The 24,498-nt window shown below is 39.2% G+C and overlaps 1 long non-coding RNA gene across 7 annotated transcripts in view; it reads right to left on the bottom strand.

The window, feature by feature from the left end:
- The window catches only part of LOC127550663 (uncharacterized), a 79,193-nt gene that overhangs the window by 8,196 nt on the left and 46,499 nt on the right, over window positions 1-24,498 (bottom strand). The window lies entirely within an intron of this gene.

Below are 24,498 nucleotides of genomic sequence, written 5' to 3'. Positions count from 1 at the left end.
GAGGCTTGGAATATCCCATTTTCTAAGGCTTTCCTTCCCACTCCTTCCTTTTGTTCTCTCTTGTGCCTGCTTCTGTCCCATCCATAACCCCTTGTTTGATCAGAATTACATTCCCTATCTGGGGGCCCGTGTGAAGAAGAGCACCTCCACCTGGGAGAACCTGGATGGATGGATCTTCACATCCACACCTCAACTTCTCAAGCAAAGAGACTGATCACTAAAAGGACAGGAAACTGCCTAGAATTTTCCTCACAGGCATTCAGGTCAGGACAGAATTTACTTACTCAAAACCATTGGGAAAATCATGCCCTACATTAAAAAATAATTTACTCTTTATTCCCTCTGTAATTGTGACCTAAGAACTCAACCCATTAATAAATTCCACCAATCTAAGCTCAATGGGAAATGTCTCACTTTAAAAGGGAAGATGATTTTCAGACGCAACTTTTATGATACTATTGACACCAAACCCAGAAGTGGGTCAAGTTTCCTCAACCAGAGATTTGAGACTAGTTTCCAAATAAATGCAAAGTGAATTACTTGCAAGGGACTGAGTTCTGGCCCATTTCTAGTTCTTTTTATTATACACACTATTATTCGCCTAATTTCTTATTCAGCCTGATTTTCTCACTTGTAGGTTGGTTGGAGATCAAACTATAATGGAGACTCAGGGAAATAGTTCATTTGGTTTTTTTATTTATTAATATTATTACTTTTATTAATTTTATGTAAAGCTAAATTGTGTTAATATGCCTCCTAATTATTTTCTCTATTTATGTGATTGCTATTTTAATATTTTCTTACTAGTACCTGAAATACATTCTACTGAACTCAGACTAATAGAAAAAAAATTTGGAGTTGTCAAAGTTAAATGGACGTTTAGAGATTCAGATAGAAGTCTAATGTTTATAGATTAGAGAAAAGTTGAATCTTTTTTCTTATGTCAGAAACCCTACAGCAATACCTCATCAAAATTGGACTGTACCATGTACATACAAATAAACTTGTACTGCTGATAACACATTTGAAAAGATTAAAGCCATTTTATAATATATCTCGAAGGGAAGATGATAGCAAAAGAAGAGAAAGAAAATCAATGACAGTATTATTACCTTCCCCAAAGGCAAACACAATAATATCAATAAAGGACTATGAATAAAATGTCTACTTGTCATCTTCACAAAACTCTTCATGAGAAAGATCTATATACTTATCAAGGGTATCCTTGATGAAAACAGAAGGAAACTGACAGACTTTTTTTCAATCATTTTCTTTAACATTGAACATTTTTATCATCAAACATTGCTTAGAAAGTGTTGGGAATACAGGAACCTATTTTGTTTATTGTTAATTGATATTTTAAAAAGTATTTAGTGTAGCAGAGCAAAATGCAGCTTTAATCATTTTCTTCCAACAAGGTGTCTATACTTTTAAACACATTTATATTTAAAAGATCATATAAGATCCCCTCATATATGCAGTCACAGAGATGACTGCCTATCTAATGATGTTCCAGTTACAAATTTTGATGAAGATACAATACTGGAAAATATTCACTTGTTCTGGAGATTGTCCTACACAAGATCCAGATGGATAAGGAATTGCAGAAGGATGGTAAAGACCTCCAAATATTACTGTCTGCAAATGATATCACACTGATAATATAAAGACCAGACCACTGAATCTCCTCAATGATTATTTGATCACCCTAACCATCCACACAAGAAAAACTAAGTTGGATGAAAAAATTATCAGTGCATTGAACCAATATATCAATACACTGATCTAGAAAAGGCATCACAGAGAGACAAAAATTCAACTCAAAACTGAATAGACGTAAGAGAGAAGGTTGGATTGCATCTAGGAAATTGCTCAAACATTTAGTGCAAAAAACTTGACTTAAAAATAAAAAAAATACAATTATTCCTCCAGTGATTTTTCAATAATCTCTGTAGAAACAAAGTTATGAGCAGCCCAAAGTTATCCACTTTGGAGAATAATAACTTTGATGAGTTCATAGACCAATAGAAAAATTGAGCAAGTTTAATAACTCACTTGCATTCCTCCTAACATGAAAACTTTATTTCCTTTCACTCTGCCTCAGTTGACAAGCTGTTGATATATGGGATATAGTAGAAGCCCCTCCCAGGTTTTCCCTGGAAGGTTGGGAAGTCGGATTAAAAATTGTTTCTTATCAATCTCAAAAGTTGTTATGAAGTAGAGTCAGATATCTACAAAGGTCCCTTTCTCAATCTCAGGTAAGTTTGCTTGGAGCAAGTCAACCTGAGTCCACTAAATCTTGAACTCCTGAATCTTGAACCTTCTCTTTGAGCTTATTTCTAATGTACCTTGTATGAATCTTTGTTTTGCATGTTATTGCCCAGTCTGTTAAACTGTGAGCTTCTTGAGAACACGAATTATTCTGTTTTATTTTTGTGCCTTTCATTGTATCTCAGAGCTTAGCATAATGCCTGGCACATGCTGGACATGGAAGAATGTTTATTGATTTTATTCCTAGACCCTCTAAAATGGAAACATCTTTTGGGTTTCAGTAACATAATTGACTAGGACACTGGCTTTTCATTCTGCAATACACTGAAGTGATAAGCCCCATAGCCTAGTGGACTGGAGAGCCACACTTAAAGGCAAGAAACCTGAGTTTACAGCTTACCTTGACACAAAAATAGAATTGTAACCACATAACCATAATTTGTAATCCAGACAACCTTCTATAGCTATTACTTACAAAGGATTTGTGGACCTGCTTTGATGGAACAAGTTCTCACAACAATGAAATCATAGCTCTGGACAAACAAACAAGAATCCAATCAATCAATATTTATTGCCAAGTACTGAGGTTACAAATAGAAATAAAAATAATGTCTGCTCTCAAGGAGGGCAAGCTAGTGGAGGAAGGCAAAACACAAAAGGAAGCTGAAAAAGTTGGGGGGTAGAGAAGGAATTGAAGAAGAGAAGGGCATGATGGAAAAAAAAGCTCCTAAACCAAAGAGATTCTCCCACCAGAGATCCTTAAGGCTGCTAATAAGCCGTCTTCAATCAGGAAGCACGGATGCGGAGGGTGGCTAATCAAGAGAAGTTCTTAAGTGCCTGGCTGGGGATGCCTCAGTCTACAGTCTTTCCTAAAATATCTTGCTGCCCAGAACTTGCAGTTACCTGTCTGCTGGCTAACAACCCAGGCTTCAGGAGTTGACTTTGAGGAAAGGAAGTAAATTTTCTCCACAGTCAAAAAGAAGAAAAATTACAATGAGGACTTAGAACAGGAAGTTCTTGGAGTCTGAACCAAATTCTCTTAACAGATTCTTTTATGGAAGGCAGAAAAGATTCCTTTCCCTTCCATCTCACACCTGGATCCTTTGGACATATCAGTGTTTATCATTTCCTGATCTTCTGCCTCCCAGAAGGGCTTCTCCAGCCTGCTACCTAGAAGCTTTTCCCTAAGGTTGACTTAGCCCCTAGGGAAACACTGGCCCTTGATGGAGGGATTATAATTACTCCCATTGCTTCTCAAAAGCTCTTTCACACAGGTTATATTCATATCTATCTCTAAGAACATATAGAGAGACAGTCCCCTGAATGTCTGATGACCATTAAAAATAATTATATTGTCCACAGTGTCAGAATACATAAAACAAGCTATTGCTTTTCTTTTCTTTCATTCCTTAAAGAGAAAAACCTCAAATCAAAGTGGAGAAATTGCCTATCTGTATTCATTCATTTAACTTGTCAATCAGCTCTCTGAAAGTTACTAATCTGCATTATACTGGGAAGTCCCTAAACAAGTGAAATTTCTGGTCTGGGATCTATCTCAAAAGTACTTTGTCATTATTTTATACTGAGACTTCATGTTTTCTTAGCTCTATAGTTCAAGACAGTTCTAAAGCAAGAGAAGGAAGATGTTGGAACACTGACTTTGGAATTACCTGACTCTACCACTCATTATCAAATAAATTAATCTCTGGACCTCAGTTTCCTCATCTAAAAAATGGGGGGAAGCAGGATAAGCCTAAAGTCCAAAGAACATCTCTTATTTCTTTGAATCCCTAGATCTAGAATTCTAAGACAGTGAGAGAAAGATTATTTTCTTCCACAGCAGAGTACAATATAATTTTGTTTTCTGAAAATTCTGGAGAATGGAGGGATGTGTTCTGTAGAACTGAGGAGGGAAAATTGAGTCAGATTATCTTATTTTGAATAAACTATGTTTAAAAAATTTAAACATTTGTAACCTTTGTGATAGAATTCTCATAATAAACATAGCCAACATACACTTTAGGGAATTTTCTTACTCTTTTCCTTTGTGGTCAATATCTAGAAAACCTGGAAGGAAAAACAATATGCAATTACAATATTACAATGAAAATTTTACTTTTTAAAATGGAGTGTAATAAAACCAAAATGCTTGAATGGGGAAACTCATGGGGTCATTGGGACATCCCCTTTCATTGACCACTGTAGGCACTTCTCTTGGAGCTAAGCAAACACCTTGGCCTTTTCAAGTGGCCCCATCATCAGGTTACTTCCTATGACACACATCCTGGTCTCTTTCTGAAAATCACGCAGGACTAAATTAATTTCTCCCACCTTGCATCCCTTTCTCCTCCTCCTCCACCATCTCTATGCATGACTTTACCTCTCTAGCCTGCAGGACCAGGTGCTGATGGGAGAATCTCTTTGATTTAGGTGCTAGACGTACATACAACTATAAGGAATCTCTTGCTTCCTAGAAAACCTTCAGAAATTAACTATATTTATAACCTTCTCTGATACCTGGGAAGGAAGTTTCATGGTATAGTAAAAGGACACTGGATCTGAAGCCACAAGACTTGGATTCAAATCCCAGTTTCTATTTCCTCATCAATAAATAAGGGGGAATCAACCAGGTAATTGCAATATCTAGCCCTATTATCCCTTCTAGGGCAATCTCTTGGATATGGATGTTTGTGTTCCTTAGGACCATCAAAAGCTTATATCACAAACAGTGTTAGCATATAAACCAAAATGTTGACTTTAATTCTGATATTTATTGCTATAGAAGGAACCAAGTATCTAATCAATATGAAAAACTTAGAGGAAGAAAATTGTTATTGTTCAGTTGTTTTCAGTCATGTTTGACTCTTTGTGACTCCATTTAGGGTTTTCTTGGCAAAGATACTGGAGTGGTTTGCTATTTCCTTCTCCAGCTCAATGAGTAACTGAGGCAAGTAGGGTTCAGCGACAGCCTAAGTTCACATAACTAATATGTGTCTAAGGCCAAATTTGAACTCACTAAGATAACTCTTCCTAACTCTAGGCCTGCATTCTATCTACGTGCCCTCTAGCTTCCAGAGGAAGAAAGGGACCCCTCACAAGGCCCCCATATGCTGTGCCTTCCAATATCAATCGACCAACTGATATCAAATAGGTTTATTTTACAAAAGGTTATTTACTGAAAAGAAATTGCAAGTGCAACAATTATAAAACAATATCCCCAAATCTTGGGGTCATTCTTTCCTTCCAAATAATTATGGTTCCTAATTTAAAATATGAAGTTAGTTAGACATATACATATAGAGAATAAATGAGGCCGACAGCATCTCCAAACATCTATCCAAGACTATCCTACTGATTCTGTTCTTTTTTTTCTTTTCTTTTTTTTGGGTGGGTCAGGGAGGTGACTATTCTCAATGGAAGAAAATCAATCTAACTCATGCCATGTCATGGTCAAAGAAGTTATATTGTCTTTTCAAAATAATATTTTGTTCTGGGTCAAATTCATGTCAACCATTATACAAAGCTTACACATGCCTGAAAACTTTTGAAAAAACTTAAAAGATGGACTATGTATATTTCATATTCCCCTACTTATTAAAAATTCTTCTGGCATTATATGCAAAATTGACTTTTTTTATTAAAGTTTTTTATTTTCAAAACATATGCATGGATAATTTTTTAACATTGACCCTTGCAAAATCTTGTGTTCCAAATTTTTCCACCCTTCCCCCGAGATGGCAAACAATCCAATATATGTTAAACATATTTTTTAAAACACACACAAAAATCAGATCAAAAAGGGAAAAAAATGACAAAGAAAACAAAATGCAAACAACACCAAAAAGAGTGAAAATATTATGTTATGATCCACACTCAGTTCCCACAGTCCTCTCTTTGAGTCTAGATGGCTCTCTTTCATCAGAAGACCATTGGAACTGGACTGAACCATCTCATTGTTGAAGAGAGCCATGTCCGTCAGAATTAATCATCCTTTAATCTTGTTGGTGACATGTATAATGATCTCCTGGTCCTGCTCATTTCACTCAGCATCAGTTCATGTAAGTTTCTCCAGGCCTTTCTGAAATCCTCCTGCTGGTCATTTCTTACAGAACAATAATGTTCCATAACATTCATATACCATAACTTATTCAGCCATTCTCCAACTGATGGGCATCCACTCAGTTTCCAGTTTCTTCTTACTACAAAAAGGGCTGCCACAAACATTCTTGTAATACAGTTCCCTTTAAAAATCTCTTTGGGGTATAAGCCCAGTAGTAGCACTGCTGGGTCAAAGGGTATGCACAGTTTGATAACTTTTTGAGCATAGTTCCAAATTGTTCTCCAGAATGGCTGGATCCGTTCACAACTCCACCAACAATGTATCAGTGTCCCAGTTTTCTCACATCCACTTTAACATTCATCATTATCTTTTCCTGTCACCTTTGCCACTCTAAGAGATGTGTAGTGTATCTCAGAGTTGTCTTAATTTGCATTTCTCTCATCAAGAGTGACTTAGAGCACCTTTTCATAAGGCTAAAAAATGGTTTCAATTTCTTCACCTGAAAAATCTCTGTTCATATCCTTTGACCATTTACTACTGATTCATTTCTTTGGGATTTTCTCTACTACATAATAGAAACTTCTTAATCCTGAAAATTTATTTCACCCCAGGACTACTTCAGATTATGAATAAAGGTTATTGCTGAGAAGATAATGCAGAATTTTTTCCAGAGCCAAGAAATGAAAAATATGGGGATAAGTTGACATAGCAAAAGATTGGTATTCCAAATAAATAACAAAAGGGACTACTCTTCCTTTGGTCCTGCAGATTACTCTGAGCTACTAGATGGGCAAAATGCTTTACTAGCAAATGCTACCCACTACAGAAGGTTATCTTAAGTAAGTTACTCAATGTCCTTCTGTCTTATTTTTCTGATTTATAAATGAAGTTGCTGGATTAGCTGAATCTAAAAGTCAAATGCTTTCCATAGCTCACTATTGTTTACCAAATAGTTTAAACACTATTGCTTGCCTTTTAAAGCAGAGACCAAAGTGAATAAACCTCTTCTGAAAACATTTTTGCTCAGTGTTCTTAGGTGTGGAATGAGCTTTTCCTCTTTCTTCGAGGTAAATTCTTTCTCTTCCTTGTTATTATTGTTAAAACCCAACTTAAATGCAATCTCTTCCAGAAAGACTTTCCTAATCTCCATCCCACCCTTAATCCACCCCTGTTGGTATTGACTTCCCCTCTCCCAAATAGCACTTTTGTTTTGGCACTATCTACTTCACATGCCATGTAATATTGTATTATATTATAACTATTTATGCTAGAATCTTATCCCTCCATGGCTAATGCAGAAATATGTTCTGCATGACTTCCTATGTATAATGGGTATTGTATTTCTTGCCTTCTCAATAAATAGGGAGAGGATGGAGAAAGGGAGAGAATTTGCAACTGAAAACAAAGTAAAATTGAATTTTTAAAGAATCTTAAACCTTTATTTGTCTATATTAACCTTGAGAGCAGGTGCCATATTTTAACTAAATTTTATATCTTTCCCATACTATATGTACCCACTATATAGAAGGTTCTGAATAATTGTTATATGGCATTGTGAGAAATCCATGTTGTCTGAAGCAGCATTGGGTGGGGCTTTAAAGAACAGTAGGATTTGAGTAAGTGGAGACTATTTCTATCAGTCACTCTAGGGGTTTAATAAATAAATATTTATTAAGTGATTGAGATACTTTCTCCAAATGATGAAGTAAATTTAAAAATGGAGTTTAGGAAAGGCGAGAGAGTGGAAGGGGACCAGAAACCAAGCTTAACTGGGGGTGAGAAGGCAATGAAGACCTCCAGTCCCTTTCCCTACACTAATTCAAGTCCAGATCTCCACTGCTATAAGCTCCCACTGAAATATATTGGGTGACAGGGTCTTCATAGCCTCACCTGTCAGTGGCTGCCTCAGCATCTCAAGGGACAGTGATGTCCCAAATATGTCATCATTGTAGATGAAATAGTAAGAATCAATAGACACTCCTTGGGGTTGGGGGAAAAGGTCATTATTGCCTGATTGAGAGAGACAAGAGGCAATTTTAGGTGAAGGATCTGTAACCATGAGGTCAATCAATCTACTTGAAGGGGAAATGAGCAAAAAAACAAGCCAATAACTATGTTGGATTACCTTATTCCCTAGCCCAATTCACACCCATTCTCCCACCCTTGGCCCTTCACTTGACACATTTTTCCCCTAAAAAGTCTCCTCCAACCCTAACAATTTCAATATAATTTTGGAATCCCATTTTCCCCGAGGATTCTCTTTCATTCTCTCTCATTTTTCCCTTTATTTGTTCCAGTTTCTTCAGCAATGTTCTCACCACATCTGGCCAGGGTGACCGCACCCTTGTTCTGAGGATGATGTAAAAAGCAGCACATCTGTCTCAGTCCCACCCATGAGAAAATCTAAGAGGACAGATCATTTCCCACCATCCCAAGACCACCACAACTACTCTGAGAAAGGGGCCCTGATCAGGGAGAGGGTGGGAAACTGGCCTGGACTCACTCTCAGAGAATTAAGAGAGGATAGAATTTACTTATTCAAAGCCATTGGGAAAATCATGACTTATATTCTAAGGTTTAGCCTTTATCCCCCTCTGGAACTGAGTGACCTATGGAGTCATTGCATTAAGCAATCCTTCCCCCTCCAATCTGGCAAATGTCTCATTTTAAAGAGGAAAAGCATTTTCAGAGACAACTTTTAGGACACTAACGCCAGATCTGATCCTTTCTATGGACAACTGAGCCCAGTTCCCAAATAAAGACAAAGTGACTCTATTGCAGAGTACTGTTTCCCTGGTTCATTGCTGGCCTTACCTATATATAAATTCACTCATTATTTACCTGCTTTTTTTATTTAGCCTGCTTCTCTGTGTCAGAAGTCACACAAGAGAAGAGGGACAGGAGAATGATATATTATTTTCAAATGTTGTTTGTTTTATTATTTTGTTTAGAAATTTATTTTAAAGTATTTAGATTTTGTCAATCTGTTACCTAGCTATCTTCTCTGGTTAGGCAATAACTACTTTAGCATCTCCTTAATTGTACCTGAGATGTGTTCTATTGAATTTTGACTATGAGGAAGAAAATGAAGAATCTGAGCTCCAAGGGAGATTGAAGGACAAGTTCAATTGTTTCTTTACCAACTCATTTGTAGGAAGTATGTTGAATAAAGCACTGCTGTCTCCATTGTGATGAAGAAAATATATTGAGAGAAAATTCTTGTAAAGAAATCTTGAAAGAGACCCAACAACAAAAGTTTTCTCAAAGCTAGAATAAGACACAAGGATTCCCAATACCAATTAAATTCTTGAAAATATCTTGCCTCACAACAGCAAAATTATACAATGATCAATTCTGATGGATATGACTCTTTTCAACATCAAGGTGATTCAGGCCAGTTCCATGGTCTTGTGATGGAGAGAGCCATCTGCACCCAGAGAGAGGACTGTGGGAACTGAGTGTGGATTACAACACAGTATTTTCATTCTTTTTGTTGTTGTTTGCTTGAATTTTGTTTTTTTCTCATTTTTTCCTTTTTGATCTGATTTTTCTTGTGCAGCATGATAATTGTGGAAATATGAATAGAAGAATTGAACTTGTTTAACATCTACTAGATTACTTGCTATCTAGGGCATGGAGTAGAGGGAAGGAAGGAAGAAAAAAAGGTTGGAACACAAGATTTTTCAAGGGTGAATGTCGAAAATTAATTATGCATTTGTTTTGAAAATAAAAAGGCTTAATAATTAATAAAAAAAAAGAAAAAATATATACCCTGCTTCAGGAGGCAGGTGGCAAGCAGAGAGCCACGTTTCTACTCGATATTTCTCTTATCCTATACTAGGTTCCATTTGACTATACTCTCTTATCTTAGGACCTCAGATGTTACTTCAAAAGCCATTTATTCCTGATTTTCCAAATTATTATCTTGTCTTGCCCTCCCCCCTAATTTCTTTGGGGTTCCCTTGAAATTACTTTATATTTACTTATCTATGTACATTTTATTGTCCCACAGTGGAATGCAAGATTCTTGAAGGCACAGTACCATGCCTGGAATATGGGAATGATTTAATAAACAAATGCTCATTGAATTGAATCTAATTCTTTCAGAGGACTGAGGCCTCACCACCAGAGTAAGAGGATAAAAGTCGCTGGAGAAGGGAATGGAATTGGGGGAGCATTAAAGAATTTCTTTTTATGAAACTCAGGGTTCAGATCTTTCAGTCTGAAGTTGGAGGGAGTTGGGGAAAGGAATCAGGAGTTAGGAAGAAACTAGTAATATCACCCATAATTTCTAACTGCTTTGGAGCCATGTAAGTCCATGATGGGGGATGAAAATTTCCTCCTTGTCAATAATATTAGGAGTCAGGGATACCAGGAGAAAGGACCAAAGGACTTCAAAGGAAGGCTTTGACTCCAGTGTCTATGACTAAATTTTCCATTGGCGCACAAGTAGGCTAGCCAAGGATTAAGGTGCAGAAGGGGGCGGAGGAAGCTTTCTTGGGGAAAAGTCCCCAGTAGAGCCTTTCCAGTGGGGAACAAAGAATCAAAGCGAAAATACAGAAAAATCAGCATAAAGGTCAATCTCATCTCTGGCTCAAAATGTTCTCTGATTAGGAATGATTCTTTCTAGCAGAAGGATGTAGAGGACAAGATTAACTTTACATTTCTTCAAATGATATAAGGATTTGTCCTGTCTAGAGTAGGGGCAAGGACTCACTGACTTTTAAAGATTCTGGCCACCTGAGGAATCTTTCGTTCCCCTGGTTATTCAGGCAGCCCAATAATGAAGCCAGGTTAAGGACTTGGGACGAGGGCTTTGAATGAAGGCACCATTCAAGTGTTTTGTTGGAGGATAGAATGAGGAAGAGGAGGAAAGACAATTTCCTGTCTACCATAAATTAGTTCCTTGAAGCCATAAAAGCCAATCTCAAACATTTCTGGGGGAGTTCAGGAAAGAGGGAAACACAATCATTTCAACTACCAGAATTAGGATTAGGTCTGCCTTGGTGGAAGACAGTTCCCGATATCCTTGACTCTGAGGTAAATCACTAGAGGTCTTTAACTGAAATCTGCATTACTATTTGTGTAAGGGAGATGCACGGTTAACTCCTATGCAGATTTAGGTTGGCTTATGGAACAGACCTTTGACTGCTTAACCCTGCTCTTTAGACCTCTCCAAAGGGAACAAAAAGCCACGAACAGCTCTGCATAAAGTTCAATCTCTTCTCTCTATTTCAGGCCGTGTTATTCTGGCTATGAAGGCCTTTCCCAGAAAGCTGAGGGACTTCAGGGAGCAGAGTAACTCATTGGCAACTTCCCACAGATGCATACGTCCTTACATGACCCCTGAGAGGGGAGTTTAAGAACAGTGTTCGTGAATCCCAACATTCTGAAGAAAGAAGAGAGATTTTGAGCTTCTTAGACATGGAGATTCCACATCTGAATGAAAACTGGGCTTCCACGGGGGCTGCATGTGGGGTACACAGTGAGAATCTCAGAGCTGGAGGAGAACACACGCAGCCCCCACCACCCAACTGTGAAAAGTGTAGAAGTGGAGAGCGGGGTACCACAAGGCAAGCCCTTTAACTGGCTCCCCATGGCCAGTCTGGCAGGGATGAGACGAGCATCGTCACACCTAGCTGAAGCTCCTTCCATCCCTTAGGAGTCCAAGCCGTATAAATCCCTGCCAGCGTCAGTTATAACAGTAACCTCTGGCTAATCTGAGGTGTTGACTAGTCACAGGTAAACACCACCTCAGCACTCAGGGGCAGGTACACCCAGACTGGAAGAACTCTCAAAGGCCCTTCGAGCCCAAGGATGTTCTGTGGGACCGCACTCTGTGGGAAACTGGTACTAAGGGACCGGGCCACATCTCTGGGACTGTCAAGACTGAGTCAAGGAGAGAGAAAAGTATCGGCAATACCAGTATGGGGAACAGACGCATCTCTCATCCCTGCTTCAGGAGGCAGCAGTCCCAAGACTCCCTGGCAGTGGACAGTGCATGCCCTCTTGCTGGAAGCTTGCTGGCAGATGCTGGGAGGCCACGTGTTCCAGGAAGGCATCCTCAGTCCAACCTGAGTCTCTAAGTTACCTTCCGAATGAGCTCCTGGCTTTGGCTGGGTGGAAGCTGACTCTCTATACCCACTTCACCACTTACTCTTAGCCAGATGGAGAGCTCCTAGAGTTAAGTCCAGCCCTTTCCTGAAGACAAAGACCTGGTCTAAACGACGGGCTGCAGCTAGTCTACTCTGAGCAAGTCTACGAAGAAGACCACATAGGTCTAGATGACTTGAGATGGGAACCACGCAAAACCTAACAGACCAGAACTTTGTAGATGTTCTACTTTAGGGTTCCAGATATTAAAAAGCAAGCTCGAAATTGGGCAATGACATCAGGAAGACAGGGAGCTTACATGCAGCAAATGCCTTTTTTAGTTTTTCTATTACCTGAGGGCTCCAGCATTTCCAGAATTTGGGACACTGGAAGGAAGATAGAACAGGAGATATGATGGACTAAAGTTACACATTTCCATACTCTGGCTTTAATCTGTTCCTCATACTCGGATTGTGAGTCTCATTCTTACTGTTCTAGGAAATCTGTGAGAAAACTGGTACCTCAACACAACCCTCTGAGCGTGTAGGCCCTGAGAATCAAGGGGCATGTTGATGTGCTAGCTTTCATTATCCCATTCAAAACCTAAGCTCTTTCTGCTTCTCCCTTCTAGCCAGTGTTTCTGCCCCTAAAACACGTTTCCCTCTGTAGGTAATAATGATAATAATAACAATAATGATAATAATAAATTAGAATGAGAATTTATAGGGTGCTTTAAATGCTTAACAAGTTATCTTATTTGAGTTTCACAACCCCATGAAGTAGGTGTTACAATTACTATTGCCATTTAATAGATAAGAAAACAGAGGCTAAGAGACATCATATTACTTGCCCAGGATCACACATCTAGGAATTGTCTGAGGCAAATTTGAATTCAAGTATTCCTGACTCTGACAAGAAGTTCAGCGTTCTAACCATTGAGTTGCCTAATTGCAACAGAGCTTCACAGGGCTGTCCCAGAAGGGTGGACTACCTGGGTGTGTGGCTACATTTATAAAAGTTCCAGTAGAGGGAAATGATTGGGAAGTAATATAAAGAAATGGATGTCAATAAAACATTTATAAGGAAAACAATTAACAACAAGAGAGACATACATGAAGGTTCTGGTTGTTTCAGCTCTTCCTATGAGTTTTCCCACAGCCTGATCCTTTCTGTTTGGGAAGGGTAGGGGATATGTTTGTGAACACATATACCCCTTACTACCTGTGCTTTTAGCCTTCTCCCTTTTTCAAAGGACTAAATCTGGCTCCTGAGTGCTGTGATTTGAACCAAGCCTAGCTTGGAGGATGATAGACACAGCATAAATAAGGATCAGTATTCTGGGCCATGGATCCCTGGGCCCAGGCTGTATAAGTGTCTGCTGTGATTCTATCAGGGACTGAAGGGAAATGAGAAATGAGGAAGAACACAGGGGACAAAAAAGAAAGGAAATCAGCTTTCTATTGGAATGAAAGGAAATTTCTGTGACTTTATTGCAATGAGAATTAAAAAAAAAAAAAAACCCAAGCACCAAGCTGTTAGAGAGGGGTCTGGGTCCCAAAGTCCATTTCTTTTCCCTTTTTATCTCTCACCTCAATTTTGTCAATACTGCCAGCCCCACTAAGATTCGAAAAGAACAACCCCAGATTTCTCTTTTGTTCTCCGCTTAGACCAGCTGGCCTCTAGGATCTCATAAAGGACAAATGGAGAAATTCATTCTTTTTGGATTTTTCTACAAGTATTAAGAAACTAACATCAGCCCTGGATCCCCACCCAGTTCTGGACCTGCCCAGTCAATCATGTTCCAATTTTTAAATTTTTCATATACCTTTGTAACAGGGCCAAGTCCAGCTCTTCTGAGCATGGGACTGATGCAATCCCCAGGTGGGCTTCCAAGAACGCACATGATTGTTCCTAATCTACTAAACACAAGGTTAAGTCACAAACTTTGGGGATTAGCTGTTGATTCTTTGCTAAATTTTCCTTCCTGTAGTTCCATTCCTATTTCTGCTCATACTTTGGTCCTTAATGGGAAGGGTCTCTTTTGGTAATTTCCTGGGGCTTTGGTCTGTGGCAGAATGAAGAATGGGATGATACAGAGCTCTTTTTCTTTCCAACTCCCCAGACCTACAGAAGCAAACAACCCATCTCACATCCCCAAATGGAAAGGCCCAATGTTGGGAGGCTAACCAATAGGACCGCTGAAGATAGTTACTTGGGGAACTCTGCTAGAAAAGAATGTGACATTTTCTTTTCACTGCAACCATCTGAACAAAATGGGGGAAACAGGTATCCAATTAACATGGAAATGTGCCCAGAACCCATATTCAGAGGGGAATGAGAACAATTTAACTGTGTTTAAGGAGGGAAGCTAGTCTTTACATTACAACTAACTTCCTGCAGAATCTTAAGCTTACTTTGGTTTATACCATTATTAAAGCTATATTAACTTTATTATGTACTTCTTTGTACTGAGACCTTATTAATTTTAATGAGCTCAATTTTGGGGCCACAGGTCAGCGCTCAGGCTGCTCAATCCTCACAGTGGGGGCCCAACCACAAACCAAACCAATGCTTCCTTGAGAAGGAGGGAATGCCCAACTCAGGAGACCAATGCCCCAAAAGAAAGTTCCTCCATCACCACAAGTGGCAATAAAATCTTTAGGCATCTCCCCAGGCTAAGTTGTTGATGGAATCAACAGGATCTGTTCATACTGATGTGGTCTTGAGTGTTAAATGTGATTAGAAGAGGAATTGATCCCTGGGGCAAGTGGGCAGAAGGCTCTGACAGAGATCAGTTTAGCTCCATGGTCCCACCCTGGGGAGAGGTGGTCCAATCTGAAATCCAAGTTATGTCAAACTCCTGAGACTACCCTCTGTAAAGGTCTTGAGCAGTCTCACCTTGTCACCTGTAAGAAATCCTAGTCCTGTCCCTGAAACTAAATTTTAGAATTTATTTATTTGTTTGCTTGTTTGTTTATTTATTGTTTCCCTATAAAATATACTTGTGAGTCATCCCATGGCTGTGCCCTCCTTTGGGTCAGTCCACCGAGGCCCAAGGCCTGGTGTCTTTCCCTTCCCCTGTGCCACATGGTATCTCCCCTCACTTCCCACCCCACTTATCCTCCTTATAGTTAAATGATTCTTCTGGGGCACTAGATCCCTTTCAGGATTTGGTCTGCCAGCTGGGAGCTCATCCCAACTTCACGGGGTGTTCCCTTTCTATTGGGTAAATGTGAGTTCCACTGAGGAATTTGTCTGTCATATGTTCTCCCACTCTATTTCATATTTACCATTCCCCTCTATTGTATCCCTTCATTTTGTCTGTAACCCATTCCCCTAAATAAGTCTACCTTTTGCCAAAAAGAATGGCCATTGTGGATTCTTCACAGACTGAACCCAACTTTTGGTGCCTGCCAAATCCCACATCATAGATCACATCAATATATTGGGAGCTATTTCCTCTTCTTCCTTCTTCTGCCCTTCTTGGTGAGAGGTCCTGGAGTCAAGAGTTATTTCCAAAGTTAGAGCAGTCTCTCCTCCTGAAGTGAAGTTCCAAAAGTGCCCCCAAAGGAAGGGGAGAAAAATAAACAACTTAGCCTTGGAGTTATATTAGGGTCTGCCACCAAACCTTCTTCTAGTAGTCTCTTCCTAAGAAGGAAGTATAAGTGCATGGATCTAAGCATCAAGAAATACCATGGGACAGAATCTGGGTTCTGACACTTACTGGCTGATTGGTACTTCAACTTTTGGGGCCCCAGTTTCCTCATCTGTAAAATGAGAATAATAATGATTATCCTACTTACCTCACAGGCTTATTCCTATGAGAATAAAATGAATATATAGAGAGTTTTGTGGATTTTAAAGGAAATTGAAATTTAGTAATTACCATTCAAATGCAGTGTAAGATTCTTGAGGACAGGGTCTGTTTCATTTCTTTCTTTTCTCAACACAACACTTTTGGCTCTGTTTCCCATGGCTCTCTGTCCAGAGCCCTTTTCTCTTCCTCTTCTATGTTATTTTACTTGATGATCAGATCAAATCCCATTGGATCAATGATCAATTTTATACTAATGTTTCTTCATCTATTTGTCCAATTCTAACCTCTCTCTAACCACTGGTTCGCATCTCCAACTGCCCATTAGACAGACATCTGGTACTGGATTTCCCATAGAGATCTTAAAATCATGTCCCAAACTGAATTCATTATCTTTCCTCTCCAAACTCTCCCATATTCCAAACTTTGTTATTACTATTAAAACTTATAACTGTTAAAGTTAAAATCACCACAATCCTCTCAGTCACACAGGTTTGAAATCTATATGTCATCTTCCCTTCTCTCCCTCCCTTCTTCTCCCTCCCCTGCTCTGTCTTTATCTCCTTTTCTTCTTCTTTTTCTTCTTCTTCTTCTTCTTCTTCTTCTTCTTCTTCTTCTTCTTCTTCTCTTCTTCTTCTTCTTCTTCTTCTTCTTCTTCTTCTTCTTCTTCTTCTCTCTCTCTCTCTCTCTCTCTCTCTCTCTCTCTCTCTCTCTCTCTCTGTGTGTCTCTTTCTCTCTCTCTCACTTCTCACCATATTGATGTGGCTTGAGTACCAAATGATAAGGGTGATATAAACCCCAGATGATGATAGGAATCAAAAGCTGGGGTTTGGTCATGTGAAGAATTCACAATGGCCATTTCTTTGACAAAAGAAGATTTATTTAGGGAAGGGGTTTACAGATAAAAGGAAAGATACAATAAACACCAGGAATGGTAAATGTAAAATAGAGTTGGGAGAGCATATGAAAGACAAGTTCCTGAAAGGAATATAGCACCCCAAAGGAGCTAGCCAGCTATAAGGAGAAGTGGGGTTGGGAAGCCTAGTGGAATTAGGAGAGAGTTCACATGGCATGGGGGAAGGGGAAGGGGAAAGATACCATGAGGCAGAGTGCTGTGGAGGGAGCACATTTTAAAGGGGAAATTTAACCTCAGGGATTTTTTACAGGTAGCAAAGTGAGACTGTTCGAGACCTCTATAGAGGATGGGTCTCAGGAGTTTGACATAACAGATTTCAGATTGAATGATCTCCTCAGAGAGTGGAACCATGGAGCTAAACTGATCTCTCTCAGTGGCTTCTGCCTGCTTGCCTCAGTAATCAGTTCTTTAGCTTCTCTTGGTCCAAAACACCATTCAGAACCTCATCAACATCCTGTCAATTCCTAGAGTTTCAACCTTCATAATATTTCTTATATATTTCCCCTTGTTTCCTTTGCTACTGCAACTACCTGTGCCAGACTTTTATCAGTCCAGATAATCCAGACTTTCACAATAACTGGTTGATTTGGTCTCCCTGCATCATCTCTCACTCTAATGCCTCCCCTTTACCTGCGGATCAAATGTAAAATCCTCTCTCTGACTTTAAAGCCCTTCATAATCTTAAAGCCCTTTTACACTCTTTCTTACAATTGTTCCCTTTAATGTAGTCTACAACCCAGTATGTTGCCTCCTTACGTTCTACACAATACTCCCCTTCCTGACTACAGGCATTTTCATTGGCTGCTCCCCATACTTGATATGCTCTCCTTACTCATCTTCCTTGATGAAAAAGCCCCTGAAAGATTGAAGATAAGAAAAGAGAAGGGGATTGCAGAGGATGAGGTGGATAAACAGTGTCACGGAAGCAATGGACATAAGCCTGGACAGACTTTGAGAGATAGCGGACGATAGAAGGACCTCACAGAAGTGGTCTATGAGGTCACAAAAGCTGGACACAACTGAACAGCTCATCTTCACCTCCCTCCCTAAAATCTCAGAGTCCTACCTTCTGCAAGATGCTTTTTTTCCACACCCTTTTTTTACCTCAATAATAAGGTGCTAAGTAATTAGATGGGGTTAGCAGAGAAAGCCTGATAAGAGGCAAGCAAGGAAAGGCACTGGTGGGCCTTGTAATCCTACCCCCAGGGGGTCTCAGAGACCCCCACCTTACTGTGTACAAAGCAAGCTGAGTTGTGAGGTCAACCTCCCCAGGTGAAACTTCCCCTATTTATCTGCCCATGGCCTGTGCCATCTTTGCTGAATCTCTGTTGAGGTTAGTCCATCATGGTGTTCTTTTTTTTCCATAGCTTTTTATTTACAAGTTATATGTATGGATAATTTTACAACATTGACAATTGCCAAACCTTTTGTTCCAATTTTTCCCCCTCCTTCCCCCTCCCCCTCCCCTAAATGGCAGGATGACCAGTAGATGTTAAATATCATGGTGTTCTTTCTTGTGGTATCTTTCTTCTCCCTCCCTCCCCATGCCTCATGGTACCTTTCCCCTTGTTGTAGCTAACTAACTCTTTTAGAGTGCTAAACTTCTCTGTGGATCTAACCTGCCAGCCAATGGCAAACTCCACCTCAGAGAATATTCCCTTTCTCCTGGTTAATTGTGAATTCCGCTAGAGAACTTGCCTTTTTCTTTGTGAATTGTTAAAACTCCTTTTCTTGCTAACTATAGGCTCTCTCGAATCCATTTCTTATTTAGCACCCCTGGTACCTTTTTTACCTCTTCATTATTTTTGTAAACTTTTCTCATAAATAAAGTTACCTTTGGGCAAAGAGAACACTGGTGTGAATTTTTCACATACTTTGCATCTCGTGCTAGGAATTGCTACCACATCATCATCAGTGCCTTCTTCTCTTTGCTGATTGTCACTAATTTATTTACTATTTATCATTTGTCCATAGTTGATTTAGACTGTGAGTTCCTTAAGAACAGGAAGGATCTGTGCTTTCAGTACTAGGATGGCACTTAACACATAGTAGGCTACTTGCTTTCTGACTGACCAATACCGCTAGTCTCATCACTTTCCTTCAGTTTCTAGACTGCCTTCTCCTATCTCTCACTACTCTCCCTTGGCAATCTCAGTCTTTTACAGCTTCAACAACTACTTCCATGTAGAAAAATTCTGAACCTTTCTTTCTGGTTCTGACTATTCTTTCTGAGCCCTAGACCTGATTCTCCAAATGCCCCTTGAAAACTTCACCTAGATGCTCCACCAGTACTTCAAATTCAATGTCCAAAATTGACCTTGTTTTCTTTCTTGCCTAAGCATGTTTCTCCTTCTGATTCCACTATTTCTGTCTATGGAAAATGTTTTCTCCATTCACCTAGTCTTTGATATTCAGTTTCTTATTCTTCCCTCCCCCTTTTATATCTTATCAATTATCAGATCCTATTAGTACTATCCCTGCAGCATATCTTCACTAAATTTTCTGTATTATTGTTTCAGCGTCAGGCCTTCCTCACTCTGTTTCCTCTCCAATCTATTCTTCATTCAACTGACAGAATAATTTTTTTTGTAAGAATAGAAATAGGAATAGGGAGTGGAATGTGATACTGGGGACAATGGGGAACTCCATAGGGAGTTTCTACCAATTCAGGTGGGTATCTTCTCCAAGAGTTATAGTCTTAGTTGCATGGGGGCACTTAAAGGTTAGGTCAGTCAACCAGTCAACAAGCATTTATTTAGTTCTTTCCATGGGCCAGACATTGTGCTAAATGAAGAAAAGCAAAATATGAGCTTTGAAATTAAGAAGCTTCCATGTTAATGGGGGACACACATGCAAATAACTAAGTACATAAAAAATATTTACAATCGGATATAAGATGAACTAGGAGGGATGATATCCAATTTCTTTGTTTCCTTCACTGAAACCATTGAAGCTTGATCTGTGATCTTAAGAAATGGTTGTTTCATAAACATGGCAGGAGTCAAGTCCTCCTGGATCCCGATGCTCAGCTACTGTGTGAAAGCCAATAGGTTGAAATCAAAACCATTTCTGGATGTCCTGGAAATATGAACTCCTGAGTTACTCAGATAATAGAAATCTAAGAGATGTTCTGCAGTCTGTCAGTTGTCCTAACCTCTACCTCCCCGGAAAGAATAATGGAATTGAGAAGCTATTATGTTTGTGTTGTATAGAGTTGTGTTTTAAGTGTATGAATGCTTATGAGTTTTTGTGTTTTAAGTAGTTTTTTTATGGGGAGGGAATAATGAGCAGTCCTATCCTTGATAGTTACTTATACAAAGAGCACTTTTTTTTAGAAAGGACTCTTTTTAATCCTTTTGGGGAAAATTATAAATATAAACCATACCATGGCTATTTTAAAAATTATCCCTGGAGTTCTACCCTACAGCGGAAACATAAGAAGCCAGAGAGTTACAGGAAAAACTGACTTTGAGGCTAGGCTTTCCTAGGAATGAATCTGGTCTACCTATGGGAAAAGGGATCACCTGGGCCAAAGGTGACATGGATTAGGGTAAGATCAGTTCTGGATGAAATCTTCAAAATTATCCTCCAATTACTTTTAATTGGGTTTTCCCATCTCCTCAATTTCAAGTCAGTAGGATAAGATTATTTTTCTTCCTGAGCACGCTTTCTTCAGTGAGACTATGCCAGAAAGTAAGCCCAAGTATTCTGAGTTTCAGAAACAAATGCTAGGCCCTTCTTCATTTTGTTTTCCCCACCTCTTTCTTCTCCAAATCCATATGTCTCCCTGTTCCTTTTCTTTCCCTTCCCTACCCTCTCTCCCATCACAGGGCCAGATCTACAAAGAGCTGTTTAGCCCTGGGGTGTCTCTCAGGGTTGGAGAGGCAGTTGATTCCTGCCTCAAGCTGATGAACTTTTGGACTAGAGCAGCCAAGGTGAGATTTGGCAAATATTAAAAACTGATTCTATCTACAGCCATTTGATGTGGAGTAGAAAGGAGAGAAGTCATCATGGCAGATCTCCCTGGTAGGGGAGGTGGAGGTGTTAGTCTGTGAGGCTGCTCCTAGAGATTTCTGGCCGACAAGTCTCCAGTTTCTATGCATAATTTGTCTTTTCTCTGATTCCTAATCTATGTTGCCCACTAAATTTGGGGATGGTCAGAAGGTAAGAAAAGCCCATGAGCCAAGAGCAATAGGAACTGCTACATCGGTACAGGAAGAGAAGAGAGGTTGCCAGAAGACAATCCTTCACATGCAAATGTCCCCATGTCCAGCCATAAGACACATACTGGAAAGATGACTGGGGAGGCTGGGGGGGGGGCAATGGGTAGAGCCCCAGCCCTGAAGTCAGGAGGACCTGAGTTCAAAACTGACCTCAGACACTTAACACTGTCTGTGTGACCCTGGGCAAGTCACTTAACCCCAATTGCCTCAGGAGAAAAAAGAGAGAGAGAGAGATGACCAGAATGTACAGGGCAATCACACTCATCCCTGTCAGCAGCTACCCCAGCACCCGGACTCCAAGGGATAAAGACATAAGTAAATGTGATTTCAAGATAAACTGATAACAAGACCTTTGTAAGTAGGTCCTCCTGTCACAAGAGAGGAAATCCAACGCATTCCTGGGCTGAGGAGAAAAGGCCATTGACTATTTGGAGAAGTCCAGGTAAGGGTAAGGATGGGGCAGATAAACAGGGTGAAAGGGGATTTTTCTTTCAGGATGAGGGACAGACTTGTCATATTGGTGTAGGAAACTCTCAGTATGGAAACTCCCTCCACTGGTGCAGATCACCAACTCATTTCTAATTTGGTTGAATTACTGAATTAAAAATTCTAAAAAGGAATGGGAGCACTCACCAACATAGCACAATTAAGGAAGAAAAATAGTTGTAGAGGTTCCCAGAAATTCACAGGAATTCAATTCTAAATACAAATCTTTTATTTCACAGATGAGAAAACTGTAGGTAAAGATACAGTAAGGACCTTAAATCTGGTCCTCTGATTTCTGGACTCTTATCCTTTTGCCCAGTTAAAATTTACCCTAGGTACTGTGCTATTTTGAACTTTACGTTTCTTCTTTCCATCTCCTTGTGGCTCTCCTCAGGCAGCCAGGGTCTCTCTCCATCTCCCTTATTCACTTTTTAATTGAGTTCCATTTTATGTGTTTAGGGAGTAGCCTGGAGCACTGGAGGTTAGAGAACTTACTCATCAATTAATATCCTATCATACCCTCACCTGAGAGAACTTGAACCCAAATAGTCCTGAATCCAAGACCATATACCATGCTGTCTGCTTCTCTATGTCACAGGGAAAACTAAGTGAAAGAATAGGCCCTAGCAGGTTATCCCCACAATCTAACTCAGCCATATTCTTAGCCCTTCATATAGACAAATGGTTCTCCCTTGGATCTCCCCCAACCCTGACAATTCCACTATGGAATCTCCTACATCCTAAGCACTTTCTTCTCATCTCCCTAGTTCTTCCCTTTACTTGCTCCCTTTCCTGTAGCTATGTCCTAAGCAGAGATGTCAGGTGCCCACACCCTGGTTGTAGGACTGATGTGAACATGTAATGTATCTGTGTCAGCCAATCACAAATGGATAGATCTTTTTATACTAATTTAAGACCGCTGCTACACTAAGAAAAGGGCACTCTTCACAAAGAGAGTGAGAAATTGGCCTGGATTCTCACCTCAGAAACACAAGGAAAGACAAAGTTTACTTACTCAAACCCTTTGGGAAAAAACCATGACCTACAGTCAAAGGGTTACCCTTTACTCTCTCTGCAACTGGGAAACCTATGCAGTCACTGAATATTAGGCAATGCCCCCAGTCCAATTTAACAAATGTCTCATTGAAAGTTATTTTCACATGGTAACTTTTATGATACTATTGACTCCAAACTCAGAAATAGGTAAGATTTCCTGAGCAACTATGGACAACTGAGACCAGTTCCCAAATAAATGAGAAGTGACTTGATGGCAAAGTGCTGAGTCCCAAGCCCATTACTTTTGTCATTGTTGTTTTTCCCTCATCTCAGTCAGGTCCAATTTTTCATGACATCCTCTGGAGTTTTCTTGGCAAAGATCAGTTTGCCACAAGGAAACTGAGGTGAACAGGGTTAAATGACTTGCCCAGTCACACAATTAGTATATATTTGAAACCAGATTTGAATTTAGGAAGATGAATCTGTCTGACTCCGGCCTGTATTCTATCTCCTGAAACACTTAGCTGCCTATTACATACATTTACTCTTACTATTCACCTATTTTTAATTCAGTCTGATTTTCCAATCTGTGCATTAGAAGATAGAGAAAAGAGATAAGACAGAAGAATAATTCATTATTTTTAAATCTTTATTTGTGAATTCCAAGAGTATTTTCATTATTTTATTAATTATTTAGAATATTGAAATTATATGAATCTCTATGCTAGTTATAGCCTTTAATGATACAGTAGCTGTTTTAATTTCCTAAAGTTGTACATGAGATAAAATTCCATTGAACTTGGAATATGAAGAAAAAAAATTTGAGATCTGAGCAAGTAAAGTGTGATAGGAATAAGAGAGATTTGGCTTGCTTCTTTTTTTATACCTCACTTTTAGTAAGTAAATTATTGAATAGAGCACCTTAAAAACACATAGAATGGTTGAAACATTTATACTAAGAGAAAGAAAAATAAAGAGATCTTGAAAAAAGACTAGTAGCATCTTTGTATTAAGGGCAAAATTGAGAATGACAAAAGAGGCCGGGGACACCATGAACTCTAACACTTGGTCAAAGTGCTAAAGATGTGAATAAAGAAGATTGTGTCTGAAAAGAAAATTTTTATTTCTGAAACATGCCTTAAAATGTATTGGGATCCTGAATAACCTAACAAGGCTGATAAGAATTAATTTGCAAACCAAAAGGCTTCAAAATGAAAAGGGAATGGGAGCAAAAAAAGTACTCATATGTACTCACCAACATAGCACAATTAAGGAAGAAAAATTGTTGTAGAGGTTCCCAGAAATTCACAGGAGATAATATATTTTTAAAAGAAGCCAGCAAGAAAACCCACAATCCTAGATTTCAATATATAAAGGCACAAAGTATAGGTAACAAGCTTGCATACATGTGAACTTAAGATCCTAACTCAAGGAGGTAAATATGACTTCCTAAGTGTCACAGATTTGGTTGAATGAAACCTATGACCATAAAATCTAAATGGATACACCAGGAACTCTCCAATCCACTTACATTTTTTTTTAAGGCATGGACAGATCCATAATGAAGTAAGAAGAATAAGGAAAATAATATGTACAATGATAAACATCAAAGGAAATGGAAATAACAAAACAGTTAAGA

This window comes from Antechinus flavipes, chromosome 2 (assembly GCF_016432865.1).
Source record: "Antechinus flavipes isolate AdamAnt ecotype Samford, QLD, Australia chromosome 2, AdamAnt_v2, whole genome shotgun sequence".
NCBI classification, from domain to species: domain Eukaryota; kingdom Metazoa; phylum Chordata; class Mammalia; order Dasyuromorphia; family Dasyuridae; genus Antechinus; species Antechinus flavipes.
Note: the sequence above shows the minus strand (reverse complement) of the source record. Positions and strands in the feature narration are given on the sequence as shown.